The 25,878-nt window shown below is 44.3% G+C and overlaps 1 long non-coding RNA gene, 5 other non-coding genes and 1 pseudogene across 11 annotated transcripts; 4 read left to right on the forward strand and 3 right to left on the reverse strand.

The window, feature by feature from the left end:
• Positions 1-821: 821 nt before the first annotated feature.
• LOC110194683 (small ribosomal subunit protein eS25 pseudogene) lies at positions 822-9,403 on the forward strand (annotated as a pseudogene). 5 transcript variants are annotated; one of them, XR_013482991.1, is made up of 3 exons: positions 824-1,978; positions 2,133-3,566; positions 3,648-5,689. The product of XR_013482991.1 is annotated as a small ribosomal subunit protein eS25 pseudogene, transcript variant X5 (transcript). The 5 variants fall into 5 exon arrangements; XR_013482990.1 differs by having other exon boundaries at positions 822-1,978; positions 2,133-5,689; XR_013482988.1 differs by lacking the exons at positions 2,133-3,566; positions 3,648-5,689 and adding an exon at positions 8,934-9,403 and having other exon boundaries at positions 886-1,978.
• On the forward strand, positions 1,125-1,315 carry LOC144454707 (U2 spliceosomal RNA). Its single transcript, XR_013483214.1, has one exon. It is a non-coding gene; the product is annotated as a U2 spliceosomal RNA (small nuclear RNA).
• On the reverse strand, positions 3,014-3,177 carry LOC144454596 (U1 spliceosomal RNA). The gene has a single exon (XR_013483115.1). It is a non-coding gene; the product is annotated as a U1 spliceosomal RNA (small nuclear RNA).
• A 3,695-nt stretch (positions 9,404-13,098) lies between the features above and the next one.
• On the forward strand, positions 13,099-13,287 carry LOC144454709 (U2 spliceosomal RNA). The gene has a single exon (XR_013483216.1). It is a non-coding gene; the product is annotated as a U2 spliceosomal RNA (small nuclear RNA).
• A 1,088-nt stretch (positions 13,288-14,375) lies between these two features.
• LOC144454530 (uncharacterized) lies at positions 14,376-15,991 on the forward strand. Its single transcript, XR_013482995.1, has 2 exons — positions 14,376-15,745; positions 15,827-15,991. It is a non-coding gene; the product is annotated as an uncharacterized LOC144454530 (long non-coding RNA).
• Positions 15,193-15,356, reverse strand: LOC144454608 (U1 spliceosomal RNA). The gene has a single exon (XR_013483126.1). It is a non-coding gene; the product is annotated as a U1 spliceosomal RNA (small nuclear RNA).
• Positions 15,992-20,669: 4,678 nt separating the features above from the next.
• Positions 20,670-20,859, reverse strand: LOC144454716 (U2 spliceosomal RNA). The gene has a single exon (XR_013483222.1). It is a non-coding gene; the product is annotated as a U2 spliceosomal RNA (small nuclear RNA).
• Positions 20,860-25,878: the final 5,019 nt, after the last annotated feature.

The raw sequence follows: 25,878 nt of genomic DNA on the forward strand, positions 1-25,878 counted from the left end.
TTGAGTCCTCAGGCACCATCGCTGTCCAATTTAGGATCCAGGCTGGACGGTTGGCACCGAGGACTTGGGACACTGATGGGTGGAAGAAATGTTTGGCTGGCTGACCTTGCATACACACAGAAAAGCAGGAGTGTATTTGAACACGATCTCTTCGTAGGATTACCAGTGTGGTGGCTGCAGCGATCATAAGTGTGTGAGGTAGATGGAAATGTGCTACAGAAAACATGCAAGAGGCAGTATGGTAGAGGGGAGAGGGCATGGGGCTTGGAGTCATCGAACCCGGGTTCAGCTAGCCCCGGACGAGGCGTGAAATGGATTTTTGGAAAAGGGAGACGGAATGGTTTGTTTCTCTCATGTCTTACCATACTGAAAATGCCAGCTTCCTTGCTCTCCCCCTGCCCCCCTCTTCTTCAGTCTTTTCTATCGCTCAGGGCTCTGACAAGGCAGCGGGACACCCAGGTAGCCAGCAATTGAGGGCATCTGTGAACTGCTGGTCCCCCATCAAGGTGATCGGGGCGCCCCGCCTGCCCTTCCTGGTAGGTGGGTTTCTGCATAGCTTTTGGAGCCCTTTGAAGAAGAAACGGAAAGGAAAGGAAAGAAAGGAAAGGAAAGGAAAGGAAAGGAAAGGAAAGGAAAGGAAAGGAAAGGAAAGGAAAGGAAAGGAAAGGAAAGGAAGGAAAGGAAAGGAAAGGAAAGGAAAGGAAAGGAAAGGAAAGGAAAGGAAAGGAAAGGAAAGGAAAGGAAAGGAAAAAGGAAAGGAAAGGAAAGGAAAGGAAAGGAAAGGAAAGGAAAGGAAGAAAGGAAAGAAAGGAAGGAGAGATGACAGGGAAAGTGCGGGAGGGAGGAGAGCTATGCAAATATTGAGCAAGCCAGGAAGCAAAGGCTTCTGGGTGGCAGGAAAGTCACTTCCTGGCCGAAGAGAGGGCTACGATCTGGTAAAGGTCCATTTTCTGGGGTGCCTTTAGGCGACCGTGTGTTTGCGTAAAAGCGCCAGGCTGGCAGCTGTTTTGTGGAGTGTAGGAGGTAGCTGAGGGCGGGAGAGGCTTGGTGAAAGGCTTCGTAGTGGGCGCGAGTGGAAAAGGCTGTTGCTGCGAAGGGGGAGGGGAGTGGGCGGCTTGCTCTTTATCGCTTCTCGGCCTTTTGGCTAAGATCAAGTGTAGTATCTGTTCTTATCAGTTTAATATCTGATACGTCCTCTATCTGAGGACAATATATTAAATGGATTTTTGAACGTGGGAGATGGAATAGGAGCTTGCTCCGTCCACTCCACGCATCGACCCAGTATTGCAGTACTTCTGGGAACGGTGCACTTCCCTTCGGGGGGTACCTTGACGCGTAAGCAAAAAGAAAGAGACACGAAGAATTCCGTTGCTGTCCCAAGAGACCAGGAGTCAGAAGTGCTTTGGCTCCGGCTTGGCTCCGCAGAGGGCCGACAATCGCCTTCCCCCATGCGAGTTGCACTTGTCTTCCTAGCGCTTGCCTGGGGAGAGGTGGGGCTCAGTAGCAAAGAACGAATGCCTTTCCTTCCTCGAAAACGCATGCAGACAGTAATTTAAGCCACTGGATCAACTAGCCTGCATTCCAAGGAGACGTTTTGAGGTGCCTGAAAGCAGAGGACAGCGACCGCTCAGAATGACGAACCTCACCTCGAATTTTAAAAGCCACTGCATGATTTCTTCACTTTTCTCCAACGCGAAAACAAACAAACAAACAAAACAGAAAAGCTTTCAAGCTACACACACTCGCAGCCGCGCAGGCAAGTCCCTCCCCCCTCCCCTGCAAACACCCCAGGTTCTGGATGAAAAAGGAGACTACAACAGTAGGCTTCTAGGCCTGCTTAGCCGCCCCTGTCCTATGCCATGACAAGCACCGAGAACTCACTGACAAACCAACCCACAGAACCTAGGAATCCATCACAACTACGTGTACCTTAGAAATGCTCATCAGCACAGGGACCAATCGAGATTCCTGCGGATAGGTGAGTGAGTGGTGGTGCAGTCAGGGTGCAGAATGAGGGGCAGTGTGTTGTTGGTTTGGTGTTTTTGGTTGGGTTTTTTTTTTGGGTCATACTCAATGAGGCTATTTCTTTTGCCCTCTACTCATACATGTTCCAACGGTTTTCGGTTTTGCAGCAGTGGAAGGTGATAGGGAGAAAATAAAACTTTTGTTCTTTGAAAAAATGCATTTAATTCAAAACCAAAACCTACTCATTGACTGCTCAGGATTACTGTGGGCACCGAATTTCACCATGCAGCAAAAGACAAAAGGAACCCGGTAGAATATCAGGCAAGTCTTTTCTTTCTTTCTTTCTTTCTTTCTTTCTTTCTTTCTTTCTTTCTTTCTGTCTGTCTGTCTGTCTGTCTGTCTGTCTGTCTCTCTCTCTCTCTGTCTGTCTGTCTGTCTGTCTGTCTTTCATTCGTTTTCTCCCACAAAATGACTAATGTGGAAATATTTTACGTGATAGTACATGTATATCCTATATCGGATTGCTTACCATGTCAGGGAGGGAGAGAGGAGGGAAGAATGAAATTTGGAAATCAGAACTTAAAAAGGAACGTTAAAAAAATGGTCTTACATATAATTGGTGGGGAAAATAAAAGATATGAGAGCTCGTCTTGGAAACCGTGAAGCAACATATGTCCCTAAAACCTGTGATGAGATGGAGTTTTCTCCACGCTTGGGTAACTTGCAGGAGGTCAGGTTATGTGCGGGGTGTAGGCCTCAAAGGGTTGAAAAACGGCGTTGGAGATGAAGGTATCGTTATCCCCCCCCCCCCGCTTAGTTAGGGAAGAAGGCTGAGAGCAAGGATTGTCCAGCACCACCTCGGGGTCTCAGAGGCGGTTTTGACTAGCAGCAGCAGTTTGGAAAGCACACTGACGACGTGACTGCTTGGGGAGAGTTTCAGAATAGCGAGCTGCTTGCTTTGTGGATCGCGAACAAGCAAGGAGACGCACTGTGGCAGAAAGCAGGTAGCAGCTGCAGGACCTGTGACTATTTTTGGAAGACTCGAGATCAGGGGAGAGCGCGAACGCAGTCCCCCACTACCACAAATTATGCAGTCGAGTTTCCCGCATTTGGGGAAATCGCAGGGGTCAGCCCATCCGGAGTGCAATGGATAAGCCTCGCCCTGGGGAAACCACCTTCGTGATCATGGAATCACCCCTGCCAGGTAAGTATGCCCCACCACGCCGCGCTCCACCACTCCCTCCACGCACACACACTCTAAACGCACGATCACTCACGCGGCGCTTCCACAGCCCAACGACACACGCTCCACAAGCACAAACCGCCAACACCCGCAAGCGCTTCAACCCCTCCCAACTCGCCTCGGCCCCTCCGACCCCCAAATCCACCTTTTCCAGACGCACAATCTGCTTGGTCTCCTCATCTGCATAACGGTCTGTCCCTTACTGACGTCACTCGCCAAACCTGCACCACAGGCGACCACCGTCTATTGGCTGATCATACTCCCCGCATTATCTCGACAATGACTCCATGCAGGCCAATCAGCTACTGTTCCCTGCCCTGTTGTTTGAGTCCTGAACCTGTCCCTCATAGAGATCCAGGTCAGTGGGTCATCTACTTTAGCTCTCGCCTCTACCAGATGACTTCATCCATCTCTTTCTAAAACTTTTTTTTTCTTTCAGTTCTGGCTTTGTTCCCAACTGACTGGATGTCAACAGAAATTGTACAGGATCAGAACCCTGCAGAGGATAGGGCACCATCACTTCTACATAACCATGTGCACACAAACAAGAGTCAAAACTGGTTGGAAGTCAGGCAGGGAGAGGAAGTGATTGTGCCTTAAGACATTCCCTGCAGAACTGCAGGAAGTGAAATACTCGTTGTGATGAGATGTACTAATACTACAGGCAAGAGGAAAGGAAGGGTACAACAAGGGAAGGAAAAGTGCACATGCAAATAACTTGCTCCCTCGGTTTCTTTTTCATTTTAGGTTTTGCTGCATTGGCTTCACTTTCTTGAAATGAAGGAGGGTAGTTTTTGCTTTAAATAGTAGGTGACACTTTTCTTGGGGGTCACAGATATTTCTGTAAGTGCAGGGTGTACCGTGAGACTCTTCCTCCTCTCCCGTGGCATAATCACCACCACGTAAATTATGCCATAACCAATAAACACAAGTCCACGCTGGAGCAGTTGATGAAGAGCCCAAAGTTCATACTAGCCAGATAGTTTCAGGTCTAAGTAGAAAAGTCACTTTGCCCTCCTTTGGTCTGATTTCAAACCGTGACAGCTACAGTCATCCATGCGACAGTTCCATTCAAAAACAGATGGCCTACCGCTTTTGGGACTTCCAGAATAAGCCAACAAAATCTAAGCATCAACAGCAGTGTTCTGCCCAGCATTTGGGTCAAGATATGGATCAATTGAGCAGAGCTATATATTACATTTCCAAATGAGACCGTTTGATAACCCAGAAAGAAACATATGGAGTCAGCTATGACTTGATTTTTATCAAAGAACTGACTGAGCTAGTAATATTAATTTGTTATTTGTGGTCACATACATTTTATGCATATTTAACAATTGCTTTCTTAGCTGTAGCTTTCCTATTTTAAATGGTAAAGTTATAGTCTTTGTGGCATTACATATTTGTCACTGTTAGTTTATCTCAATTTCACTTGGATGACTTTTAGTTTTTAGTGTTTTGCTTTCTGGTGAGGCAATCGGGGTTAAGTGCCTCGCCCAAGGTCACACAGCTAGTAAGTGTTAAGGGTCTGAGGCTGGATTTGAAACTCAGGTCCTTCTGACTCCCAAGCCAGAGCTCTATTCAACTGAGCCACCTAGCTGCCCCTTGGATGACTTTTAAAGAATTGCTTCTCTACTGCTGCTGGAGGTTCATGACATTTGCATGATAACTGCTTTGATATTCCTCAACTGCATTTGCTAACACATGGGCTTGACCACTAACATGCATTGCCCTGTGTTGTACTGTTTCAGTATGACTGTCTGAGTTTTTCAATTGAATTCTCCGGGATTTCTCTGGACACCTGCTTGGTCATGATGTCCTTTCTTGTACCTGACAACTTCTATCCCACATCTTGATCATTTATCTCTGTAGATCCTACATCCACCTTCACCACCTGACTTGCTGATTTCAGCTAGATCTTTTCCATTTGCCCTCTTCTCTTCAACATCCAGCCAGTCACCTTTAAAACCTTTCTGACTTTCTGGTCTTGCTAGTGGATGTTGTTCCTGAATTGGCAACTCTGTAATTTAGTGGCTCCTAAGGATGATGAGAACTGTTCTCTCTAGTTAATTTTTGTCTTACACAAAAGGAGGCACTATTCTCTAGTTTTGGAACTCGTTACTGACTAGTGAATCACTAGCTAGTAATGTTTGATGCCATATCCCACAGAAACAACACCAGATGGATTGGACCCATGAAGGACAGGAAAGTGTCAACTAGTTACAGGCTTGGAACTTTTTTTCCTCTTCCTACCTTGTTTTGACAGGATGGTCACACACCAGTAATAAACAAATAAATACAATGCCACACAATGGTGTCAGGCCATGGTATTCAAAATGCTGTTCAGTTAAAACTACGACTGTGATGGCCAAGTGCCATGTTTGGTCTCTATCATTTATAGCTGGAAACCATCCACAGACAATACCTAAGCAAATAAATTGGCCTGATCGTTCTACAATAAAACTTGATTTTGGACCCAAATCACGTGACAGAAATCAGGAAATGGCAAATGTTACCCAGAGAAAAGAAGCGACTTTATGAGGCCGCTTTTGTAAATGAATGGATGGATGGATGGATGGATGGATGGATGAATGGATGAATGAATGAATGAATGGCAACTTTCAAACCCACTCACCCAGAGGCAAGCCCCTCCCCTAGAAACAACCTAAGTTGTGTATGCACATGATCACTAAAAAAAAAAAAAGTGTGCTCTGAGGGCCTTCTTGGACATCACTGTCCTACTTAATGCCAAGCACCAAAAGCCCTCTCACTCATTGAGAAAGGCCCTCTCCTCAGCCTATGAATCAATTACAACTAAGTCGATATCAAGAATTCTGATTAACACAGTGACAGTAACTGGACTGATTAAGTATGCTCTCCACCTTCTTAAAGAGGGGTGGTATAATATGAATGTATTTGCTACGGCCAATGAGGGAATTTGTTTTGCTTGATGATACATACTTGTTATAATGATGTTTGTTTGCTGGTTTTCCTGATGAGAAGACAAACAGGTTAGGTAAAGCAAAATGTCAATTGGAAAAAAAAATAATTAAAGAACCAGAACAACAACAACAACAACAACAGTTATCACTTCCACATTGTGACTTTCCCCACTGAGGTTTTGATAGATCATGGGTCAGCATTAGAAATTAAATGGGATTTTGGGGGAAGTTTTTCAAAAGCTTCATATGACACAGAAAAGGTTTAGAAACTCAGAAATGCATAAAATATATCTCTGGTATTGCATAATATCAACATATGTTATCTTTTAATACCATAATAATTCAGACTGCTTCTCTGGTAGGAAGGGAGGGCCAAACATTTTATGCAGATTTCCCAGATCTTGCGGGTGCCGGGCCCCTAACCCCTGTGATGTGGTAGGGATAATTGTAGTTCACTACCCAGGATTACCATGGTCCTTCCAAACTGCACTAAATTTCATCGTGTAGTCAAAGACAAAGAGAAATGGTTGGAGTATCATGTTATTCTAACAACACATTGGAAACTGTGTCTTGGAAACCATAAAACGAATTATCTCACTAGCTACATATACATACATGTATGCATATATGTGTAGATGTACACGCATATGTGTATAGAGAGGGGGAGAGTGGGGGGAGAAATGGGAGGAGAGAAAGGGAGGCAGAGACAGAGAGAGAGAGAGAGACAGAGAGAGAGAGAGAGAAGAGAGAGAGAGAGAGAGAGAGAGAGAGAGAGAGAGAGAGAGAGAGAGAGAGAGAGAAAGAGAGAGAAAGGAGAGAGATTCACACTTGGAGAAACTGCTGGAGTCAGCACAACTGGAGTACCATCTCTGGATCTCAATGGGGAAAATCGCCTTCCTAATTATGATATCTCCCTTGCTAGAGAAGGACGAGAAATTACTGTCACCCGCCAATTCCCAGAAGCAACATTTGAAAAAATAACTAGTGCAGAAAATCCCTGGTAGGGCCTCAAGCCATATGGCAAAAGACCGAGGAAGTGGCATGTTGTGGGGGAGAGCAAGGTCAAAAGAAGTCACCTGTAGGATAGAGAATACCTGAGCATATTTAACAGGCTGAGGGGCCAGACGATTGAGGGTAAATATGATGATCCCATGTTAGGGATGAGTAAACTCCTCCCTCAGATGAAAATGACTTGCTGTTAAGTGTAAGGGATAGAATTTGAGCCCATATTTCCTAGGTACCAATCCAGGGCACTTTGCTTGGTTTCTCAGTTTGGGGACTAGCTCTGGTTCAAGACTGCATCCTTTATGACACAACATCGTACAGCTCCATCCTCCGATTCCATAAACCTCTGCCTTTACATCCTAGTTAGCAGAGGTGTGGGTCCTGTGTCCAAAGAGTGGTGTGCCTGGGAATTGACTTGAATCATTTTGATCCTGGCGGTGGCTGTGAGGGTTCTTGAGGGGATGGAGTGTGTGGCATATCCAGATTGGCTGACTACAGACCTTGAATCTGAAGAATAAGCTAAGAAGCTCAGACAATCCTGAGAAACCGGGTGAATGCCTCTCTGCCACCTAGAAAGCTAGTCATTTTGTACACAGGACAGGACCAAGTCTTCTCGGAAGCTGTAAAACTAACATTTTGGACAGGTGAAACTGTGAATTGAGGATGAAGCGGGAACCTCTTCACAGGCTCATTATTCGTTGTTCAGTCATATCTCACTCTTGTGTGACCCCAGTTTGGGTTTCCTTGGCAAAGATGATGGAGTGGTTTCCCATTTCCTTCTCCAGTTCATTTTACAGATAAGGAAACGGAGGCGAACAGAGGTTAAATGACTTGCCCAAGGTTGCACAGCTAGTAGGTGTTTGAGGCCAGATCTGACCTCGGGTCTTCCTGAGTCTAGGCCTAGCGTTCCAGCAACTGCACCACTTAGCTGCCTCTTCCAATCAACTTGCTCAACAGCAATTGCCGGGAGGAATCCAGAAGATCTATGCTACATCTTGCTGCCTAAACATGGCCACCTGGTTTAAACATCCTTCCATTGTGCATCTTGAAGCAACCTGCTGAGAGTGACCCGTGAACCAGTTTTTAGCTTGTTCTTCATCACAGCCTGTACTAATTGTTGTTATCCCTGACTCTATATGATCCAGTACCATATACAGTATAATAGGGTGCCACCTCCACAGGTTCCATCCTTCAGAGGTTTTATACTACTCTGGACTACCTTCCAGGTGCCTGATATACTTTATTTTCCTTTGACGTGATTCGTTTCTCTTTTAAGTAATTTTAATTGTTTTTTTCCATTTTGATACTTTTCTCTATTTTAACAATCTCTGAACTCTCATATACTTTAAAACTTTTTATTGATGTTTGAAGTGGAGGATTTTTTGAGTGCAGGAATAAAGCATCTTTAATTGAGATAACAGGGTGGCAAGCCTGGCACCCTGGGGGATATCCCACCAACAGACGCACAGGAAAGCGTTTTTATATTTTTAGGAGAGAAGGGGGAGGAGGCAGTGTGAACTAGCAAGGCCTGGTCATGAGATCCCAGTCATCCTTGGCAATCTGGGCAAGGAAAACCACTTCATTCTGGCTGTTTTACCCTTCATGCCACGCATAACAATGGAAAGGGGCAAGGATATTAGGAGCTGAGATGCAACTCAAGCTAGGTTCTTTTACAAGGTACAGTTCCAAGGTGGGAGGGATTTAAGGTGTGGTTCAAGAGTAAATATCCTTTTTTTTGTTTTAAAAAAAACAAGTGGCTTTTCTGTCTGACATCTTAGCTTGGAGGCGGCAGCAGGGGGAGTTCCTGAAGCCTCACCATGCCGCCCAAGGACGATAAGAAGAAGAAAGATGCCGGCAAGTCGGCCAAGAAGGACAAAGATCCCGTGAACAAGCCTGGGGGCAAGGCTAAGAAGAAGAAGTGGTCCAAAGGAAAAGTTCGGGACAAGCTCAACAATCTGGTTCTGTTTGACAAAGCAACGTACGACAAACTCTGCAAGGAGGTCCCCAACTATAAACTTATCACCCCTGCAGTAGTCTCCGAGGGACTGAAGGTCCGGGGTTGTCTAACCCGGGCAGCCCTCCAGGAACTGCTTAGTAAAGGTCTGATTAAGCTAGTTTCCAAACACAGAGCACAAGTGATCTATACCAGGAACACCAAGGGTGGAGATGCTCCTGCTGCTGAAGATGCATGAAACGGTTCAACATGTGTGTACATTTTCAAAAATAAAATTATTGGACTAGAAAAGAAATATGAAAACAAGTGTTCAGATTCATTTGGAAATTCATAGTTTCTAATAGCACTACGGTTCGGTAGTTACATAAGTCTTCTTTCCACAATGTTGAATGCTGCACTCAGATGATATTATTTTCCCATCCCTACCTCATTCTACTCTGGACCTCAATTCATTGTAACTATTGCCACATGCAGGCCCTCTTGCTCTGAATGGCTGAATGTGCAGACTGACCAACAAAAATTACATCACCCTAAAGGTATTGGTAAACTAACATGAAAGAAGCAAATAAATAAATAAATAAAGGTAAAAATTTGAAGGCTTTAAATAAGTCACATTACATGCAATACTCAGAATAAGCATCACAACAGTTTTTCAAAAGGATATTACTTAAAATGCTCCATAAGTTATAACAGCTAGAAAACACTTTTCAGACAAATAAAGTCCGATCTACATAATTGGGAAAATATCAGTTGCTCATGGGTAGGCTGAGCTAATATAATAAAAATGGCAATTCCACCTAAACTAATGTACTTATTCAGTGCCAGAACAATCAGACTGCCAAAAAATGATTTTATAGAACTAGAAAAAAGAATAACAAGATTCCTCCAGAAGAACAAAAGGTCCGGAATATTCAGAGAATTCATGACAAGAAATGCAAGGGAAGGTGGCCTAGCCATACCACATCTTCAACTGTATTTGAAAAACAGCAATCATCACAACTACTTGGTACTGGCTAAGAAACAGAGTGGTGGATCAGTGGAATAGGTTAGGTACACAAGACACCGTATTCAATGACTATAGTAATCTACTGTTTGATAAACCCTAAGACCCTGGCTTCTGGGATAAGAACTCACTATTTGACAAAAACTGCTAGGAAAACTGGAAAGGAGTATGACAGAAACTAGGCATAGACCAACACCTTACACCATAGACCAACATAAGGCCAAAATGGGTACATGAGTTAGACATAAAGTGGGATATCATAGGCAAATTAGGAGAGTAAGGAACAGTTTACCTGTCAGATCTACAGGGAAGGGAAGAAGTTAGGACCAAATGAGAGACAGAGAGCATTACAAGATGCAAAATGAGTAATTTTGATTATATTAAATTGAAAAGATTTTGCACAAACAAAACCAATGCAATGAAGATTAGAAGGAAAGCAGGAAGCTGGGAAACAGTTTTTGCAGCAAGTGTCTCTGAGAAAGGCCTCATTTCTCAAGTACATAGAGAACTTTAGAAAGAATTTAGAAGAATACAAATCATTCTCCAATTGATATGTGGTCAAAGGATACGAACAGGCAGTTTTCAGAGGAAGAAACTGAAGCTATCTATCTATAGTCATATGGAAAAATGCACTAAATCACTATTGACTAGAGAAACGGAAGTTAAAACAACTATGACGTGCCACCTCACACCTATCATAGAAGCTCTTGTGACAGAAAAGAAAAATTACAAATGCTGGAGAAGATAGAGGAAAACTGGTCCACTAAGGCACTCTTGGTGGAGTTGTGAAGTGATCCAGCCATTCTGAAGAGCAATTTGGAACTATGCTCAAAGGGCAATCAACCTTTGAATACCTTTTGATTCAACAAGACCGTTAGTAGGTCTATATCCCAAGCAGATCCTGAAGAAGGGAAAGGGACCCAGATGCACAAAAATATTTATAGCAGCTCTGTGTGTGGTAACTGTGGGGATGCCCATCAATCGGGGAATGGCTGAACAAGTCATTGAATGTAATGGAATACTATTGCGCTTTATGAAATAACAAGCATGCAGATTTCAGAGAAACCTGGAAAGACTTACTCATGTAAGCAGAACCAGGAGAACACCGTACACAGGAACATCACCATCATGCAAGGAATAGCTAAGATAGACTTAACTCCTCTCATGAAGACAATGATCCAAGACTGTTCCAAGGGACTCATGATGGAGAATGTTCTCCACATCCAGAGAAAGAACTAATGGAGTCTGAATGCAGATCGAAGCATACTATTTTCACTTTCTTTTTTTTTCCTTAGCTTTTCCCCCCACTGTTGTTCTGTTTCTTCTAATATGGAAATATGCTTTACATGATTGCTCATGTATCCAATTGCTTACCGCGCTAGGGAGGAGAGGAGGAAAGCAGAGAAATTTGGAATTCCAAGTCTTATAAAAATGAATGTTTAAAAATTGTCTTTACAGGTAATTGGAAAAATAAAATATTACCTAAAACAAACAAAAAGAAATAACATCGGTGACGCCCGCTTCATACGAAGGTTTCTGAATTGGTTTTCATACTCATGAGTTGACCGTGTTGATATGCAGGAGAGCACAAAAGCTGGGGGGGGCTCTAGTGAGGCTGATTCCCTGGTTGGCTTTGATGATTTTTTTGCCTCTGCGTTCTCCTGTGTGACCAAGGGAACACCTCTTGAAGCAGGGTATTCTGTCGGCTGCTGAAGATCAGGAGGCACGCCATATAACGAAAAGGTTTGTCCAGGTGAAACCCACATGTCAAGGTTAATGACCTCCCATGGAGCGGGGCATTCTTTCTGACTCTTCGAGGACAGAATCTTCCTCTCTGGAAGCAGATCCACGAGGCAGTGAGTGTGACATTATGGAGGCAGATAGGGATGGGGTGTTGTCATCTGCCCAGGGTAGAATGAAGAGGACACATCACTCTTGAGTCCTCAGGCACCATCGCTGTCCAATTTAGGATCCAGGCTGGACGGTTGGCACCGAGGACTTGGGACACTGATGGGTGGAAGAAATGTTTGGCTGGCTGACCTTGCATACACACAGAAAAGCAGGAGTGTATTTGAACACGATCTCTTCGTAGGATTACCAGTGTGGTGGCTGCAGCGATCATAAGTGTGTGAGGTAGATGGAAATGTGCTACAGAAAACATGCAAGAGGCAGTATGGTAGAGGGGAGAGGGCATGGGGCTTGGAGTCATCGAACCCGGGTTCAGCTAGCCCCGGACGAGGCGTGAAATGGATTTTTGGAAAAGGGAGACGGAATGGTTTGTTTCTCTCATGTCTTACCATACTGAAAATGCCAGCTTCCTTGCTCTCCCCCTGCCCCCCTCTTCTTCAGTCTTTTCTATCGCTCAGGGCTCTGACAAGGCAGCGGGACACCCAGGTAGCCAGCAATTGAGGGCATCTGTGAACTGCTGGTCCCCCATCAAGGTGATCGGGGCGCCCCGCCTGCCCTTCCTGGTAGGTGGGTTTCTGCATAGCTTTTGGAGCCCTTTGAAGAAGAAACGGAAAGGAAAGGAAAGGAAAGGAAAGGAAAGGAAAGGAAAGGAAAGGAAAGGAAAGGAAAGGAAAGGAAAGGAAGGAAAGGAAAGGAAAGGAAAAAAGGAAGGAAAGGAAAGGAAAGAAAGGAAAGGAAAGGAAAAGGAAAGGAAAGGAAAGGAAAGAAAAAGGAGAGATGACAGGGAAAGTGCGGGAGGGAGGAGAGCTATGCAAATATTGAGCAAGCCAGGAAGCAAAGGCTTCTGGGTGGCAGGAAAGTCACTTCCTGGCCGAAGAGAGGGCTACGATCTGGTAAAGGTCCATTTTCTGGGGTGCCTTTAGGCGACCGTGTGTTTGCGTAAAAGCGCCAGGCTGGCAGCTGTTTTGTGGAGTGTAGGAGGTAGCTGAGGGCGGGAGAGGCTTGGTGAAAGGCTTCGTAGTGGGCGCGAGGGAAAGGCTGTTGCTGCGAAGGGGAGGGAGTGGGCGGCTTGCTCTTTATCGCTTCTCGGCCTTTTGGCTAAGATCAAGTGTAGTATCTGTTCTTATCAGTTTAATATCTGATACGTCCTCTATCTGAGGACAATATATTAAATGGATTTTTGAACGGGAGATGGAATAGGAGCTTGCTCCGTCCACTCCACGCATCGACCCAGTATTGCAGTACTTCTGGGAACGGTGCACTTCCCTTCGGGGGTACCTTGACGCGTAAGCAAAAAGAAAGAGACACGAAGAATTCCGTTGCTGTCCAAGAGACCAGGAGTCAGAAGTGCTTTGGCTCCGGCTTGGCTCCGCAGAGGGCCGACAATCGCCTTCCCCCATGCGAGTTGCACTTGTCTTCCTAGCGCTTGCCTGGGGAGAGGTGGGGCTCAGTAGCAAAGAACCAATGCCTTTCCTTCCTCGAAAACGCATGCAGACAGTAATTTAAGCCACTGGATCAACTAGCCTGCATTCCAAGGAGACGTTTTGAGGTGCCTGAAAGCAGAGGACAGCGACCGCTCAGAATGACGAACCCCACCTCGAATTTTAAAGCCACTGCATGATTTCTTCACTTTTCTCCAACGCGAAAACAAACAAACAAACAAAACAGAAAAGCTTTCAAGCTACACACACTCGCAGCCGCGCAGGCAAGTCCCTCCCCCCTCCCCTGCAAACACCCCAGGTTCTGGATGAAAAAGGAGACTACAACAGTAGGCTTCTAGGCCTGCTTAGCCGCCCCTGTCCTATGCCATGACAAGCACCGAGAACTCACTGACAAACCAACCCACAGAACCTAGGAATCCATCACAACTACGTGTACCTTAGAAATGCTCATCAGCACAGGGACCAATCGAGATTCCTGCGGATAGGTGAGTGAGTGGTGGTGCAGTCAGGGTGCAGAATGAGGGGCAGTGTTGTTGGTTTGGTGTTTTTGGTTGGGTTTTTTTTTTGGGTCATACTCAATGAGGCTATTTCTTTTGCCCTCTACTCACTGACAAACCAACCCACAGAACCTAGGAATCCATCACAACTACGTGTACCTTAGAAATGCTGATCAGCACAGGGACCAATCGAGATTCCTGCGGATAGGTGAGTGAGTGGTGGTGCAGTCAGGGTGCAGAATGAGGGGCAGTGTTGTTGGTTTGGTGTTTTTGGTTGGGTTTTTTTTTTGGTCATACTCAATGAGGCTATTTCTTTTGCCTCTACTCATACATGTTCCAACGGTTTTCGGTTTTGCACAGTGGAAGGTGATAGGGAGAAAATAAAACTTTTGTTCTTTGAAAAAATGCATTTTAATTCAAAACCAAAACCTACTCATTGACTGCTCAGGATTACTGTGGGCACCGAATTTCACCATGCAGCAAAAGACAAAAGGAACCCGGTAGAATATCAGGCAAATCTTTTTTCTTTCTTTCTTTCTTTCTTTCTTTCTTTCTTTCTTTCTTTCTTTCTTTCTGTCTGTCTGTCTGTCTGTCTCTCTGTCTGTCTGTCTGTCTGTCTGTCTGTCTGTCTTTCATTCGTTTTCTCCCACAAAATGACTAATGTGGAAATATTTTACGTGATAGTACATGTATATCCTATATCGGATTGCTTACCATGTCAGGGAGGGAGAGAGGAGGGAAGAATGAAATTTGGAAATCAGAACTTAAAAAGGAACGTTAAAAAAATGGTCTTTACATATAATTGGTGGGGAAAATAAAAGATATGAGAGCTCGTCTTGGAAACCGTGAAGCAACATATGTCCCTAAAACCTGTGATGAGATGGAGTTTTCTCCACGCTTGGGTAACTTGCAGGAGGTCAGGTTATGTGCGGGGTGTAGGCCTCAAAGGGTTGAAAAACGGCGTTGGAGATGAAGGTATCGTTATCCCCCCCCCCCGCTTAGTTAGGGAAGAAGGCTGAGAGCAAGGATTGTCCAGCACCACCTCGGGGTCTCAGAGGCGGTTTTGACTAGCAGCAGCAGTTTGGAAAGCACACTGACGACGTGACTGCTTGGGGAGAGTTTCAGAATAGCGAGCTGCTTGCTTTGTGGATCGCGAACAAGCAAGGAGACGCACTGTGGCAGAAAGCAGGTAGCAGCTGCAGGACCTGTGACTATTTTTGGAAGACTCGAGATCAGGGGAGAGCGCGAACGCAGTCCCCCACTACCACAAATTATGCAGTCGAGTTTCCCGCATTTGGGGAAATCGCAGGGGTCAGCCCATCCGGAGTGCAATGGATAAGCCTCGCCCTGGGGAAACCACCTTCGTGATCATGGAATCACCCCTGCCAGGTAAGTATGCCCCACCACGCCGCGCTCCACCACTCCCTCCACGCACACACACTCTAAACGCACGATCACTCACGCGGCGCTTCCACAGCCCAACGACACACGCTCCACAAGCACAAACCGCCAACACCCGCAAGCGCTTCAACCCCTCCCAACTCGCCTCGGCCCCTCCGACCCCCAAATCCACCTTTTCCAGACGCACAATCTGCTTGGTCTCCTCATCTGCATAACGGTCTGTCCCTTACTGACGTCACTCGCCAAACCTGCACCACAGGCGACCACCGTCTATTGGCTGATCATACTCCCCGCATTATCTCGACAATGACTCCATGCAGGCCAATCAGCTACTGTTCCCTGCCCTGTTGTTTGAGTCCTGAACCTGTCCCTCATAGAGATCCAGGTCAGTGGGTCATCTACTTTAGCTCTCGCCTCTACCAGATGACTTCATCCATCTCTTTCTAAAACTTTTTTTTTCTTTCAGTTCTGGCTTTGTTCCCAACTGACTGGATGTCAACAGAAATTGTACAGGATCAGAACCCTGCAGAGGATAGGGCACCATCACTTCTACATAACCATGTGCACACAAACAAGAGTCAAAACTGGTTGGAAGTCAGGCAGGGAGAGGAAGTGATTGTGCCTTAAGACATTCCCTGCAGAACTGCAGGAAGTGAAATACTCGTTGTGATGAGATGTACTAATACTACAGGCAAGAGGAAAGGAAGGGTACAACAAGGGAAGGAAAAGTGCACATGCAAATAACTTGCTCCCTCGGTTTCTTTTTCATTTTAGGTTTTGCTGCATTGGCTTCACTTTCTTGAAATGAAGGAGGGTAGTTTTTGCTTTAAATAGTAGGTGACACTTTTCTTGGGGGTCACAGATATTTCTGTAAGTGCAGGGTGTACCGTGAGACTCTTCCTCCTCTCCCGTGGCATAATCACCACCACGTAAATTATGCCATAACCAATAAACACAAGTCCACGCTGGAGCAGTTGATGAAGAGCCCAAAGTTCATACTAGCCAGATAGTTTCAGGTCTAAGTAGAAAAGTCACTTTGCCCTCCTTTGGTCTGATTTCAAACCGTGACAGCTACAGTCATCCATGCGACAGTTCCATTCAAAAACAGATGGCCTACCGCTTTTGGGACTTCCAGAATAAGCCAACAAAATCTAAGCATCAACAGCAGTGTTCTGCCCAGCATTTGGGTCAAGATATGGATCAATTGAGCAGAGCTATATATTACATTTCCAAATGAGACCGTTTGATAACCCAGAAAGAAACATATGGAGTCAGCTATGACTTGATTTTTATCAAAGAACTGACTGAGCTAGTAATATTAATTTGTTATTTGTGGTCCATACATTTTATGCATATTTAACAATTGCTTTCTTAGCTGTAGCTTTCCTATTTTAAATGGTAAAGTTATAGTCTTTGTGGCATTACATATTTGTCACTGTTAGTTTATCTCAATTTCACTTGGATGACTTTTAGTTTTTAGTGTTTTGCTTTCTGGTGAGGCAATCGGGGTTAAGTGCCTCGCCCAAGGTCACACAGCTAGTAAGTGTTAAGGGTCTGAGGCTGGATTTGAAACTCAGGTCCTTCTGACTCCCAAGCCAGAGCTCTATTCAACTGAGCCACCTAGCTGCCCCTTGGATGACTTTTAAAGAATTGCTTCTCTACTGCTGCTGGAGGTTCATGACATTTGCATGATAACTGCTTTGATATTCCTCAACTGCATTTGCTAACACATGGGCTTGACCACTAACATGCATTGCCCTGTGTTGTACTGTTTCAGTATGACTGTCTGAGTTTTTCAATTGAATTCTCCGGGATTTCTCTGGACACCTGCTTGGTCATGATGTCCTTTCTTGTACCTGACAACTTCTATCCCACATCTTGATCATTTATCTCTGTAGATCCTACATCCACCTTCACCACCTGACTTGCTGATTTCAGCTAGATCTTTTCCATTTGCCCTCTTCTCTTCAACATCCAGCCAGTCACCTTTAAAACCTTTCTGACTTTCTGGTCTTGCTAGTGGATGTTGTTCCTGAATTGGCAACTCTGTAATTTAGTGGCTCCTAAGGATGATGAGAACTGTTCTCTCTAGTTAATTTTTGTCTTACACAAAAGGAGGCACTATTCTCTAGTTTTGGAACTCGTTACTGACTAGTGAATCACTAGCTAGTAATGTTGATGCCATATCCCACAGAAACAACACCAGATGGATTGGACCCATGAAGGACAGGAAAGTGTCAACTAGTTACAGGCTTGGAACTTTTTTTCCTCTTCCTACCTTGTTTTGACAGGATGGTCACACACCAGTAATAAACAAATAAATACAATGCCACACAATGGTGTCAGGCCATGGTATTCAAAATGCTGTTCAGTTAAAACTACGACTGTGATGGCCAAGTGCCATGTTTGGTCTCTATCATTTATAGCTGGAAACCATCCACAGACAATACCTAAGCAAATAAATTGGCCTGATCGTTCTACAATAAAACTTGATTTTGGACCCAAATCACGTGACAGAAATCAGGAAATGGCAAATGTTACCCAGAGAAAAGAAGCGACTTTATGAGGCCGCTTTTGTAAATGAATGGATGGATGGATGGATGGATGGATGGATGGATGAATGGATGAATGAATGAATGAATGGCAACTTTCAAACCCACTCACCCAGAGGCAAGCCCCTCCCCTAGAAACAACCTAAGTTGTGTATGCACATGATCACTAAAAAAAAAAAAAGTGTGCTCTGAGGGCCTTCTTGGACATCACTGTCCTACTTAATGCCAAGCACCAAAAGCCCTCTCACTCATTGAGAAAGGCCCTCTCCTCAGCCTATGAATCAATTACAACTAAGTCGATATCAAGAATTCTGATTAACACAGTGACAGTAACTGGACTGATTAAGTATGCTCTCCACCTTCTTAAAGAGGGGTGGTATAATATGAATGTATTTGCTACGGCCAATGAGGGAATTTGTTTTGCTTGATGATACATACTTGTTATAATGATGTTTGTTTGCTGGTTTTCCTGATGAGAAGACAAACAGGTTAGGTAAAGCAAAATGTCAATTGGAAAAAACAAATAATTAAAGAACCAGAACAACAACAACAACACAACAACAGTTATCACTTCCACATTGTGACTTTCCCCACTGAGGTTTTGATAGATCATGGGTCAGCATTAGAAATTAAATGGGATTTTGGGGGAAGTTTTTCAAAAGCTTCATATGACACAGAAAAGGTTTAGAAACTCAGAAATGCATAAAATATATCTCTGGTATTGCATAATATCAACATATGTTATCTTTTAATACCATAATAATTCAGACTGCTTCTCTGGTAGGAAGGGAGGGCCAAACATTTTATGCAGATTTCCCAGATCTTGCGGGTGCCGGGCCCCTAACCCCTGTGATGTGGTAGGGATAATTGTAGTTCACTACCCAGGATTACCATGGTCCTTCCAAACTGCACTAAATTTCATCGTGTAGTCAAAGACAAAGAGAAATGGTTGGAGTATCATGTTATTCTAACAACACATTGGAAACTGTGTCTTGGAAACCATAAAACGAATTATCTCACTAGCTACATATACATACATGTATGCATATATGTGTAGATGTACACGCATATGTGTATAGAGAGGGGGAGAGTGGGGGGAGAAATGGGAGGAGAGAAAGGGAGGCAGAGACAGAGAGAGAGAGAGAGAAGAGAGAGAGAGAGAGAGAGAGAGAGAGAGAGAGAGAGAGAGAGAGAGAGAGAGAGAGAGAAAGAGAGAGAAAGGAGAGAGATTCACACTTGGAGAAACTGCTGGAGTCAGCACAACTGGAGTACCATCTCTGGATCTCAATGGGGAAAATCGCCTTCCTAATTATGATATCTCCCTTGCTAGAGAAGGACGAGAAATTACTGTCACCCGCCAATTCCCAGAAGCAACATTTGAAAAAATAACTAGTGCAGAAAATCCCTGGTAGGGCCTCAAGCCATATGGCAAAAGACCGAGGAAGTGGCATGTTGTGGGGGAGAGCAAGGTCAAAAGAAGTCACCTGTAGGATAGAGAATACCTGAGCATATTTAACAGGCTGAGGGGCCAGACGATTGAGGGTAAATATGATGATCCCATGTTAGGGATGAGTAAACTCCTCCCTCAGATGAAAATGACTTGCTGTTAAGTGTAAGGGATAGAATTTGAGCCCATATTTCCTAGGTACCAATCCAGGGCACTTTGCTTGGTTTCTCAGTTTGGGGACTAGCTCTGGTTCAAGACTGCATCCTTTATGACACAACATCGTACAGCTCCATCCTCCGATTCCATAAACCTCTGCCTTTACATCCTAGTTAGCAGAGGTGTGGGTCCTGTGTCCAAAGAGTGGTGTGCCTGGGAATTGACTTGAATCATTTTGATCCTGGCGGTGGCTGTGAGGGTTCTTGAGGGGATGGAGTGTGCGGTATATCCAGATTGGCTGACTACAGACCTTGAATCTGAAGAATAAGCTAAGAAGCTCAGACAATCCTGAGAAACCGGGTGAATGCCTCTCTGCCACCTAGAAAGCTAGTCATTTTGTACACAGGACAGGACCAAGTCTTCTCGGAAGCTGTAAAACTAACATTTTGGACAGGTGAAACTGTGAATTGAGGATGAAGCGGGAACCTCTTCACAGGCTCATTATTCGTTGTTCAGTCATATCTCACTCTTGTGTGACCCCAGTTTGGGTTTCCTTGGCAAAGATGATGGAGTGGTTTCCCATTTCCTTCTCCAGTTCATTTTACAGATAAGGAAACGGAGGCGAACAGAGGTTAAATGACTTGCCCAAGGTTGCACAGCTAGTAAGTGCCTTGGATTTGCACCTAGGAAATATGGGCTCAATTTCTGTCCCTTACACCTTACAGCAAGTCATTTTCATCTGGGGTAGAAGTTTAGTCATCCCTAACATGAGATCATCATATTTACCCTCAATCGTCTGCCCCCTCAGCCTGTTAAATATGCTCAGATATTCTCTATGCTACAGATGACTTTTTTTGACCTTGCTCTCCCCAACAAGATGTTACTTCCTCGGTCTTTTGCCATATGTCTTGAGGCCCTACCAGGGATTTTGTGTCCATAAGTATTTTCCTGCGAAGATAAATGTTACTATTCTGCTGCTCCCAAACTTAAAAAAATTAACTTGAAAAAACTAATCTCACTTGTATGCCAGAGAAAGTTTTCTTCCCTGCTTATGCGAAGATTTCAAGCAAAAGTTCTCCAGATGTTTTGCTCCTGGGAAGTCGGAGAAAAACTAGGCAGCTTTTTGTTTACACACAGAAACTTTTTCCCCAATGGAAAGTACAGCGTTATCTGAAGTGATGTATTATTGGGTAGATTCATGGAGAGAATAGAGCAAATTTCTATTCCTTCTCCCACTTTCCGAAGTCCACTTATCATGTTGTTCACAGATGGACAGCGTATCAGTTGTTAAACTCAGAAGAATAGATACTACACTTGATCTTCGCCAAAAGCCTGAGAAGCAATAAACCAACAAGCCGCCCTTTCCCCTCAGCTTTCGCTATAGCCCTCCTTCCTACTCGCACTCACTCCAAAACTCTCACAAAGACTCCAACGCCCTCAGCTACCTCCAGCACCTGACAAAACAGCTGCCAGCCTGGCCCTTTTACGCAACCAAACAGTCGCCTCAAAACACCCCAGAAAACGGAACATTACCAGATTTTAGCTCTTTCTTCGGGGAAGAAGACACTTTCCTGCCTCCCAGAAGTCCTTGCCTCCTCGCTTGCTCAACATTTGCATAATTCTCCTCCTTCCGCACTTCCCTTTCATTTCTTCTTCCCTTTCTCTCTGCTTGCTTTCTTTGTGTTTCTCCTTCAAAGGCCTCCACAAGCTATGCCGAAACCCACCTACCAGGAAGAGAAATCAGGGCGCCCTGATCGCTGTGATGGGGAGCCGGCACTTCACAGATGCCTCGGATTACTGGCTATTTACATGCCCCATTGCCTTGTAAGAGCTCTGCGCAATAAAAAAGACTGAAGAAGACAAAAAATGGCATTTTTAGAGTGACGGAATATTGCTGAGAAGTAAGATATAACAGGAAAAGCTATTCCAGCTCCCTTTCCATTCACGCTAGTCCGGACTAGCCAAACCCAGGTTCAACGACCCAAATCGCATGCCTCCCTCTACCATACTGCTTCTCCTTAATTTCTATAGCAATTTCCATCGACCTCACATAGTTATGATTGCTGCAGCCACCACCCTAGTAATCCTATCAAGAGATCATGTTTAAATACACTCCCACTGAATATGGGAGATAGAATAGGAGCTTGCTCTGTCCGTTCCACGCATTGAACCACTAATGCAGTAATTTTCCGTGCGAAGAAGTTTTTGCTTTGGCTAAATTCCCGAAACATGGATTATTAGGAGCAGTGCTAATGTGTGTTGTGTGAGTGAAGGGGAAGAAAACCTCTCTTGCACGTAAGTGACGTTTCTTTTTAAGATTTATTTGACATGCGTTCCGAGTGAGAATCTTTTTATAGGAAAATACTTTGTTTGCAGTGTGCAAGCAAGGTCATCACAAACTTCTTCCAGCGTGTCTCAATAATGCTTGTTACAACTGTGCAGCCTGGACCCTAATGGACAGCAATGTTGCTTGAGGATCAAGAGTGATGTGTCTCTTCATTCTACCCTGAACAGATTACAACCCGTTGCTATCTGCTCGAGATGTGCATTTGCTGCTCACATCCACTTGCAGAGAGGAAGATTCTGTCTTGAAGAGATAATCTTCCAGTCCATAGGTGGTATTACCTTGGGTTTGTAGATTTGACAAGGCCTTTGATACTGCAAATTGTGAAGGCTTATGGAAATTTATGTCAAATTTGGTTGCCAGAGAAGTTCATCAGCATTGTAATCAATTTCATGATGCCATGTTTGCGGGATTCTGGATATGGACAATGCTCTGGTGCTTTCCTTGTCATCAGTGGAGTGAAACAAGGCTGTGTGCTTGCTCCCATGCTCTTTAGCACGTTTTCAACCATATTGTCAAAAGCCTTCAGTGAGGACAAACATGGCATCAAGGTCAGCTACCACACTGATGGTAAATTCTTCAACTTGTAAAAGGCTGCAAGCCAAGACCAAAGTGGAAGGAGTGTGGAGCATGATTTCCTATTTGCAAATGATCGTGCACTCAATGCAGCCTCTGAAGCTGAGATGCAGCAATATATGGATTGATTTTCTGTTGCTTGTGCTGATTTTGGCCTAACAATTAACACCAATAAAACACAGGCCCTCCATCAGCCACCACCACACTATCCATATGTGAAATCATTGGTTACAGCAAATGGAGAAATTTTGGATGTTGTGTATAAGTTAACTTACCTTTATAGTGTACTTTCCAGGAATGTACACATTGATAATGAGGTTGATGCATGAATTGCCAGAGCTAACTCAGCATTTAGGAAGCTTCGAAGGGAAGTGTGGGAGAGAAGAGGTATTAGACTACTTACCAAACTGAAGGTCTACAGAGCCTTCGTGCTGATCTCATTGTTGTATGCCTGAAATGTGGGCAGTATACCAGTTCCATGCCAGGAAACTGAGTCACTTCCATTTGAATTGTCTTGGGAAGATTCTGAAGATCACCTGGCAGGATAAGATACCAGACACTGAAGTTCTTTCTCAAACTAAACTACCAAGCATTCAAACTCTACTGCAGACAGCATGACTCCAATGGGCTGGCCACATTTTTCAAATGCAAAACATAGGCTGGCAAAAAAAAAAAGACTTTTAGGGAGAACTCACACAGGGCAAGCATTCACATGGTGGTCAGAAGAAATGATACAAGGATATATTCTCAAGGTTTCTCTTAAGAACTTTGGAATTGTGTGACATGGGAGACACTGTCCCAGGACCATGACTCAACAGGTCCTGCCATCACCAGAGAAGGTGCTGTGCTCTATGAGCAAAGCAGAATTGAAGTAACTCAAAAGAAATGTAAGATGTAGAAATTTAGAGAATCCACCCCAAATGTTCACATGGATTATTTGTACCCCACTCGTAAAACAGTCCCAGCTTGTATTGGTGGTGCGGTTTAGGGATTCAGGGGTCTTGGGACCCCAAAATCACAACAGGTGGGTCCTACCTGAAACAATTTGACTGAAGCCTTCTTTCACCCAAAGACAAGCATCTTAGGACATCCATCATATTGAGCAGACTCGTGAGGAGTGTGAGTATTAGTAAACTGTGGGCTTATTAGATAATCCCAGCATTTTAATGGAGACAAAATGGACCTTATATACAGAAAGACTCTGTGAGGGATCTAGGAGTGGCCAAGTAGTTTGGGGTGACTGGAGGAGGGATCTAAGGAGATCTGGATGGGAGTGGCCAGTAAACTGGGATGAACAGAAGTCCAGGGACCTGGACAACAGAGATTAGGTAGGATTAAGTGTGGAAAATGGCTGGGGGCCACAATGAGGGCTAGGCTAGGTTAAGGGTAACAGAATTGAGAGATTGGGTGTAGCCACAATGAAAGGCCAGTCCATGGGATTATAGCCTGAGGCAAATACCAGAGAGTTGGCCTTGTGGGAAAGTCCAGGGTTTTTCTTTTTTGGGATTTAACTCCCACCCTCATCATTGGTCTGATCAGCCAGTGGGACACACTGTAACTTGACTCTAGCATAGTGATGCCATTTTGGTCCTCTTGGAGAATGAAGGATAACAACTACTGATCTAGATATAAATATAGATATTCTTCCCTCTTTGAACCAGTTCAAAGAGAATGGGGATCTCTATTTCTGACCATTCCATTTTTCTTTTTAGGTCACCTCAACATAATTGACTCTTGCTCATGACCTCTGTCTAAATAGACTCCTTCTAGCCTTCTTAGTGACTATAATGTTCTTAGATGTTACATGTCTCATCTTCCCATTTGGGAATGTAAACAGTTTAACCTCATTAAATTCCATAAAGTTTCTCATTCATGTTTACCTTTTTATGCTTCTCTTGAGTCTTGTGTTGGAATGCCAATTTTTCTATTCAGCTCTGATCATTTCATCAAAAAGCCACCAAACACAACAACTTCAGCCAAATGAGTCAAGAAACATTAATTAATCAGACTGCTATGGGCCAGGCATGTGGTAAATGCTGGAGATTAAATGAGGGGCAAAAGACAGTTACTGCTCTGGAGGATTATTGATTTTGATAAAGACTTGGCTGGGATGATTTGGTCTTTTCTGAAGGCATTCTGCCAGTATCTGTTGTTATCGCTTGAAAATCTCCTAGGTCAGCTAACCGAGCTCTACAGGTGAAATTTTTAGATTTTTGGAAAATGAAAGTAGAATGGTTTGCTCTTCTCAGGTCTTACTTGCCCAGGAATATTCCATCATACTGAAAATGCTAGCTTTCCCTCCCAGTCTTTTCTGTTTTCTGGGGCTTTGACAAGGCCGTAGAGCATTTCAGGAAGCCAGTAACGGAGAGAGTCTACGAAGCCCGGTTCCTCCTCAGGGGAACCTGATTTCTCTTCCTGGTAGGTGGGTTACTCCCCGACTTTTGGAGGTCCTTGAAGAAGAAAGGGAGGAAGAAGAAGGGGAAATTGGAGTGAAAGAGAAAGTGTGAAAGGGAGGAGAACCATGCAAGTGTTAAACAAGGCTGGACGCAAGGGTTTTCGGGTGGCAGGAAAATGTATTTTTGCCCAAAGAAAGTGCTAAAATCTGGTTTAAAAAAAGTCCTTTTTCAGACGTGTTTTTCGGCGATCATCTGGTTGGGTAAGATGCAGGTATTGAGACCTTTTTGTCGGGTGTAGCAGGTAGCTGAGGGTATGTGAGGTGTGGTCAAAGGTTTTGTAGTGGGCGCGAGTTGAAAAGGGTGCTGTCGCGAAGGGGTAGGGGCGAGGGCGGGTTTCATTTTACTGCCTCTTTGCCTTTTGACTAACGTCACGTGTTATATCTTTTCTTGTTGGTTTAACATCTGACCCATTAGTCAGAAGGTGAATAGGAGTTTACTACATCCACCACGCACATCAAACAGTTGCTCATCGAACCATTGCAGTATGGCCTAGCTTCCTTTTGATAACAATTTTGTGTATAGAAAACGAGAATTCAGTAATTCTTCGTTTTCCCAAGAAGTTCATCTTGAGAATGCTTTCGGCCTGCTCTGTCCTGTGAAGCTCAAGATAAAGCACAAAACCTTTTCTTTCATGTAGCTAAGAGTCTTTCCTCTGGGCCAGTCTACCAGAAGTTGGTGGAGGCAAGAAAAAAAATACCCATTAGTCTAGGAATGAGCTCCCTTGTCTGCCTGTTAAATTTTATTTTTAGGTTCTTGAAGTTACAGAAAAACATCCAGTCAGAAGGATAAACATTAACCTAAAGAGAAGTAGCATGCATGAGTTAATCGTTCAAGGAACACCTCTGGTGTGAAGGTTTTCCTGGGCATTTTGAGGGGTGTTCATTCACCTTTGGTATCTACCTGACACTCAGTTCTCACTTGTGCCTCCACGAAGCTGTAGCAAGTGCAGTGGCCGCTTCCCGGCTGGGCTGACAGGCTAATATTTAG

This window comes from Phascolarctos cinereus, unplaced genomic scaffold (assembly GCF_003287225.1).
Source record: "Phascolarctos cinereus isolate Bilbo 61053 unplaced genomic scaffold, phaCin_HiC Scaffold_726;HRSCAF=1367, whole genome shotgun sequence".
In the NCBI taxonomy this organism is placed as follows: domain Eukaryota; kingdom Metazoa; phylum Chordata; class Mammalia; order Diprotodontia; family Phascolarctidae; genus Phascolarctos; species Phascolarctos cinereus.